The sequence below is a fragment of the Medicago sativa genome, chromosome 6 (assembly GCF_051527215.1).
Source record: "Medicago sativa cultivar Bolivia chromosome 6, Bolivia_mono, whole genome shotgun sequence".
Taxonomy (NCBI): domain Eukaryota; kingdom Viridiplantae; phylum Streptophyta; class Magnoliopsida; order Fabales; family Fabaceae; genus Medicago; species Medicago sativa.
This window is the reverse complement of record NC_140754.1, coordinates 30,620,968-30,628,120: the sequence shown is the minus strand read 5'-3', so window position 1 is coordinate 30,628,120 and position 7,153 is coordinate 30,620,968. Positions and strand designations below refer to the sequence as shown.

At 35.6% G+C, this 7,153-nt stretch overlaps 2 long non-coding RNA genes across 2 annotated transcripts; one reads left to right on the top strand and one right to left on the bottom strand.

Annotated features, from left to right (window-relative positions):
- Positions 1–1,125: 1,125 nt before the first annotated feature.
- On the top strand, positions 1,126–1,706 carry LOC146914463 (uncharacterized). The gene is made up of 2 exons (XR_015016763.1): positions 1,126–1,197; positions 1,401–1,706. It is a non-coding gene; the product is annotated as an uncharacterized LOC146914463 (long non-coding RNA).
- A 4,541-nt stretch (positions 1,707–6,247) lies between these two features.
- Positions 6,248–6,882, bottom strand: LOC146914462 (uncharacterized). The gene is made up of 2 exons (XR_015016762.1): positions 6,756–6,882; positions 6,248–6,442 (listed from the first exon to the last, which is right to left on the bottom strand). It is a non-coding gene; the product is annotated as an uncharacterized LOC146914462 (long non-coding RNA).
- Positions 6,883–7,153: the final 271 nt, after the last annotated feature.

Sequence of the window (7,153 nt, the reverse complement as noted above, 5' to 3'; positions counted from 1 at the left end):
TTGCCTTGGAGATTCTCCTACCGCCAATTTTTATCTTTCTTCAGAAAAAATTGCCTCTTTATCTTCGATTCAAAGTTCTCATGAGAATGTTTTTGCTAGTAATTTTCACCTATGTTGTGACCACATTACCCTTCGAACTTATACTAGTGAGGTGACCAGAAAAGCCTTTTTATTATCAAAGTTGAAAAATCCAACCTTCCATTTTCTTGTATTGTAGATGCTTTACGAAGATTGCATGGCCTAGCTTACCATATTTGGGGCCTCTAAAGGTGAAATTTGGAAGCGATGAGGTCTTAAGATGAGGTCTTTAAGACATGATTATGCACTGAAGAAGAAAAAAATCATATCTAGATAGAACATTTACTCGCATTCCTATCATATTTGTTAGTGAGATCCAACATTTTCATCTTTTCACGGGGAATGATGACCCCTACTCTGCTTAATGTCGCAACAGGTTTATGATTATTCACCATTGGAACGAATTGCAAATCCTGCCACGCATGATATTCCCACTATAAGAAATCTTGCATATTGCCAGGGAACAATGCCAGGAGCAAGAACTCCTGGCAAATTTGTCAGGAGCTATGCCAGGGAAAACTCCTGGCAAAGTTGTCAGGGGCAACCCCTCACAAAAGCCGTGGCAAAATGTATGCAGCAGAAAAGATTCTTGTGTGGTCAGAAAAAGCAGGACGGTACAACACTTTGCCAGGGGTTGTGCCACCAAAAACCCCTGGCAAATTGCAAAGCCTGCAAATTTGTCAGCAAAGCCTGCAAAAGCTACGTGAGACCACATGGACCACACAACTTCAAAGCATGCAAATTTGTCGTAATTATTATTTTTCTCATTTTTTTTTCTAGTGATCACATGGACCACACAACTTTTCTTCCCCTATCCCTTTCTCTCGTCAGACTCCCTTTCCCCCTTCTAATTCATTTTTAGTCTCTCTCCTCTATTGAAATAACACCAAAGCCTCCTCCATTGAAACACCACCACCCTCATTTTTACGGCGCCGCTCCGTCCACCGTTTTCACCAATCAAACAAAGTAGTACCATTTCTTCATCCCCTTGACGAGAGCTTTCTATTGGTCCAATTAATTTCAAGAAAAGAGAAACTTTTCGTGTCACCGCCGTTGTGATGTCATCAACAGCCACCGCGCCGGAGTTGCGGTTTCATTGTTGTGTTCTCTTTGTTCATGGTAAGCCACCTCTTGTTTAGCATACTCACTTAATTCTTTAATTTGTCTATTTTGTTGATTGAAGGTCAAACTTTATTTTCCCTGTTAAGTTGAGAAATCTTTATTTTGATATAGATTGAACTACCTTGTTGTTAATTTCATCTTCCTAATTTGTCTATTTGGTTTTTCCCCTTTCCACTCTCTTTCCTATTTTATGCTAGTAGAGGCCACGAAGATTGGAGAGCTGATGTTGCAACCATGTTGGATTTTAGCGGCAAAATTTCATGACTAGGTTCTTTAGCATGTCTGAGTTGATATTTTCTTTGTAGTTTATTTGTTGATTTATATTTGTATGTATTTTGATGACTTTCATTTCTATTTGGATTAGATTTGATGCATGTATCATTATGTAATGCCTCTTGTTAGTTGAAATTTTTATAAGTTTGAAGACAAATTTGAGTTGATAATTTTTTTTATATACAATCATTTGAGTCTTTCAAATGAATGGAGTTTTATCTCCTTCCTGGCAATTGTTTATAAGACCAGCGAAATATTATTATTAGGTATAATAATAATATTTTAAATATTATTATTTTAATATTTCAATATTTTAAATATTATTATTTTAATATTTAAAAAAAACAATTTAAAAACGTTTATTTTAAATATTTTAATAACATTTTTTAAAAAAAATTCGTACACAATTTGCCAGGGGTTAACCCCTCGCAATGTCCCTGGCATGTTTTGAAAATGACTGATGTGATGCTGACACAGTCTGCAAAAGCCTGCATTGGCCAGAAATCATGCAGAGACAATTTGCCAGGGGTTGAGCCAGGGCCTATGCCAGGAGCGCATTTTGCCAGGAGCTGAACCCCTGGCAGGACAATTTGCGATGAGCAGATTTGCTGGTAATTCTGCTCCTGGCAAAACCCCTGGCAAACGTCCAATTGCCAAGGCTTTTTGCATTTTACCAGGGCTTCTGCCCCTGGCAAAATGCAATATTTCTTGTAGTGTCCTAATTCTCTTATAGAACGAAATTGGTTTGTACAATTCCTCTAAGGTTTTGATGATAACAAAGTATTGAAGAATCATTGGATATGCTAATATTTGTTCAAGTGTGTAGGATCATAGAATGAATCCATAATTGAATTGAACATGTATAAAAGCATCAGAAGTACAAGAAAAGCTAAAAGACTATGGTAGAAGAACTGAAGAAAGGTCAACTAGAAGTCAACATCTTGGATCAGAAGAAAAGGACGCCACTCAGAAGCTGAAGATTAACCTCATCAGACTCTGCGATAATTATCTGACTTAGAAGGCACCATCATACTTGGAAGACCCCCAAACTGAGAAGATCATGAAGGACCAAAATTTCACGTCAGTTTTATCGTCTTTTGAAGTTGTCTCTATCAAGGATCTGATTACAGTTTTGTCTTCTTCTGACCACTTGTAAAAACGGACAAAGAACTTCAAGAACAAAGGAATTTCAAATGATTATTCAACGGAATTATCCATATCAGGCAATGGCCCAACTTTCTTGATTTGAAACTTCTCAACAACTTTTAATGTGTTGGCACTCTTCTCCAACGTCTCTCGAATCCCTGTCTATAAAAGGAGCTGAAGATGATTAACAAGACTCTGCTATATTACTGTGTCATTACTTTGTCAAAATCAAATAGCGTAAAACACTTAGAAATCCTAAAGTCTTAAGAGTCTGTTCAACATTGTTCAGTTTACAACTCTGATTGTCTATCAAGTGTAAGAACAAATTTGTTTATTTGTAAACAAATAGAAGTTTTTTGCTTATGAAGCTTGAGAACTATAAGTCTCTTTTAGTTGTGATTGAGCATTAGAAGTCTCTTGCATGTGTGCTTGAGTCATAGAAGTCTCTTGGAGTTGTCCTTGAGCATTGGAAGAGTCTTGCAATTGTGCTTGACCAGTGAAAATCTCTTGGTAAGTGACCTTGAGCATTAGAAGTCTCTTACAATCGTGCTTGAGTATTTGAAGTCTCTGGCAAGAGTCCTTGAGAAATTGTAATAAGTAGTGATTATAATGAAATCCCTTAGAAGTGCAAGGGGATTGCACTACTGTTGCGTCGGAATACAAATTGTATCTCCCATTAGTATTAATAGTGGGAACAACAAGATCAATTACTCCTTACATGTCTTTACTCCACTATATCTCGTGATATGCTTCGTCGTGTTATCGAATGCAAACACTCGTGGAAACTATAGGATCGTATTCGTTATCGAATGCAAACACTCGTGGAAACTATAGGATCGTATTCATGCGTACTTTCATTATCATGTCATGGCCAAACTTTGTCATCTTCGTTTTGAACTCATGTAGATAATACTTTCATTATCATGTCATGGCCAAACTTTGTCATCTTCGTTTTGAACTCATGTAGACAATTGACCCATCTACTTCTAACTTCCAATCAAACTCCCTTTCATCGAAGTTCTAAGATTCGATGAAACACTAGAGATAGACTTAAAAGCTTTTACCACTAGTTTGGAGTTTGATTCCCTGCACCAATGTTGACTGCAAAGCTTCCCAAGTGATCAGCTGGGCTATTCCTAAATATGCATCCACATGAAGCAAAAACAGGAGTACCAATAGCAACACCGCCTGTGTTACATTTCATCCAATCAAAGGGAGGAGGTTTCCAAATAACATCCTTTATAACTAGAGCTTTAGTTGGGTTTATTGCAATGTTGAAGGATTTCAAAAAGACAATGTTGGAACATGTGTGGAAATTGAGTAAAAAGACTAAACACAAATTCCCATGTTGGGTAGAACTAGTGTTGTGTGAATTGAAAAAGTGGAAGTCCCACATCGGATGGAACACACACATTAGTAGTGTTTATATAGTGGGGGTGTACCTCTAATTAATGGGGGTACATAAGCACTAGAGAAAAATATATATTGATATATATTTTATTATTTGGAAATGATAAATTAAATAATTAATTTAATCATTATTAGAAAGTGCTTTCTTAGTCCCCAAGTTGCTTTCTTAGTCCCCAAGTTTTGCTAAAATATTTTGGTACATAATATAATATATTTTTGTACTAAATTTAATATATTTTAGTACTCAATTAAGATATTTTTGTACTAGATCTAATATGTGAATTACTTAATCGCAAAGTAATATGTTACTTGTTCCCAAAGTTTCTCACTTATTAGTTGTGAATTTTCTCTATAAATAGAGAGCTCACACAGTGCATTCCACACACCAAAGAGTTTCATTGAGTTGTCGGGAACTCTTTCTCTCTTCTCCCTTTTTTGACTTGTGTTGACGAGTCTTTCATCTCTTCTCCCTCCTTCGACTTGTTTAACAAGTCCTTCTCCTTTTTCTACTCCTTTCTGTCCCTTCGGAATTAAGAGTGTTCTTAAGACCATAGTCCCTTTTCGGTTTAATGTCCCTTCGGAATTAAGAATGGTCTTAAGTTCATAGTCCCTTCGGTAATATACGTCCCTTCGGAATAAAGAGTACTTTTAAGATCATAGTCCCTATTTGGAATAAACAATGTCCCGTCAGAATCAAGAATGATCTTAACGGTATATAAAAAAATTATTCAATAATTTTATTTGAGGAGAAATGGTGGTAACACCATATTTGAGTGGTCATAGTACCATATTGATAGTTTGGAGAACTTAAAGGTTAGAATGGTGGAAACACCATATTTGAGTGGTCTTAGCACCATAATAGAATGGTAATAATACCATATTAAAGTGGTTTCAGTATTAAAGAGTGGTCTTAGTACCATATTTGACGGTGTAATTCTCGAACGATTTTCTACAGTGCAGTAGTTAATCGAACAGTTGTAGCTGAGCTTGTTTTATCCTGGAGGCGGCGTGGTTGATAGTCTACCTTGCACAATTTTGGGTAGTGCCACGAAACGTCTTAAAGAGAGCGACCTGGTCGTGACTCAACCTAGTAACAACTTCGGTAGATAATAGAATTTGGAAATCCAAATACAACAGTTTGGAAATCCAAAAACAACAATTTTAAGACGTTTGGTATTGCTATGTCTACCGAAGAAGTTACTTATTGAGGTTAAGTTGTCCTTAAATACATTAAGGATAAATCAAGCTATAGAAATGCATCTATCGACTGAAACGAAGAAGTGTTTGTTGTTTCAACAATAACACTAAGAATTTCACATATCACTTTTAATAGTAAAATGTGAAGTTATTGTGGATAGTAAAATTGTCTCTCGGGCACTTCCACTTAGTTTGGTATAACATAATGCTTGTTAAATCATCATTATTAAATAGAAGGATTGATTAAACATCTTCCTCTGTTTGTTATTAGGAAATCGACTATTAACTTGGGGAGTATAAAGCAGCTTGCCTCGGTCACCTCTTGTAGTAGCTAATGGTCCGGTTATAATCCAAGTTAATAGATGTAATGTACTGAGAAACAGAAAGACAATTTTACCATCTAAATAGTCCCTGTTATATGTACGAAATATGAACATTGAAAGGGAAAAATAATGTCTTTTGATGAACTAGAAATTATATGAGAAATTTGTTCAAAACGTTTGAAACAAATACTAGAAAGAATCTGAATTTCAGATTTCTACTGAATAAGACTGAGCTGACTCAGACTTAAAAGAGACTTGTGTACCATGCAGTCTTGCACTACAAGAAATGTTGCATTTTGCCAGGGGCAGAAGCCCTGGCAAAATGTAGAAATCCTTGGCAAATGGATGTTTGCCAGGAGTTTTGCCAGGAGCAGAATACCCAGCAAATATGCTCATCGCAAATGACCCTGCCAGGGCTTTAGCTCCTGGCAAATTTCGTGGGGCCCATTCCCTGGTACAACCCCTGGCAACTTTTCTGACGCGTCCTGACCCACTTTTCAGAGATCAAATCAAACGCTGCCAGGGGATTTGTGAGGGGTTAACCCCTGGCAAAATGCGTACGAAATTTTTAAAAAAAAAACATTTTTTAATTGTTTAAAAAATCAAAATATTAAAATTTAATAATTAAAATAATTTTATAAAACATTTTAAAATGTATATATTCCATAATAATTTGAATATTCAACAAGCATATACAATATTCCATAAATAATTTGAAATATCATCTAAATAACATCCAACATATATCATTCTATATAACATTTATTTTTGTCCTGAGACCACAAAATTGTCATATTATTCATCAATTGAAAGACAAAGTCCAAGGATCCTGAGTTGAGTAAATAGACCATCAACAACATCAATCAAACTATGCATACCAAGATAACTTCTTCCTACAAATAATAAGGGGAATAACAATCACGTGAGTAAGACCACAGTTGAGAATTCCATCAGTGGTACAATCAACATAGAAAGCCAGCAAGTACATCTCAATCTTTCTTATAAACTTTGCACAATGACATGTATACCTAGATAAATGACACATAGGAATAACAAAATGACTCCATTTCAATCAAAGTTAAGATCTCATTGCGTAAACACGATATAATTCTCACATGTTTTAGTCAAGCTTATATCATGGCAGAAACAACGAAAAATTAAAAAAGTTCAGTGATACACCAGCATCAAGAAACAAGAATCACTAACCAAATTAACACAACTCAGAATTCTGGACAGCAACTCTAGCCGCAGCAGCTCATAGGCCACAAACACTCCTGACACTGCTCATTTACCCTGGCTAAACGCAGCAGATGGCAGGCTGCACAACCTGTTGTCTGATGTTACAACAGAGCCAAACTGTATCAGGCCTGCAATAAAGCATACAGACAATGCAAGTATAAGACAATTTATAAATAAAAACAAGGTTAGAATTTAAAATGTCAAAAGAAAACCAAACATACTAAAAAGGAAAGTGATTCAATTCAATTAACTCATTGAGCGATTACATTGAATATAAACAACAAAGCATAGTACACTAAGATTAAGATTAACTAAAATTCAAAATACATGACAATTTACCTGCAGAAGTTGGTTTTCCATTAACT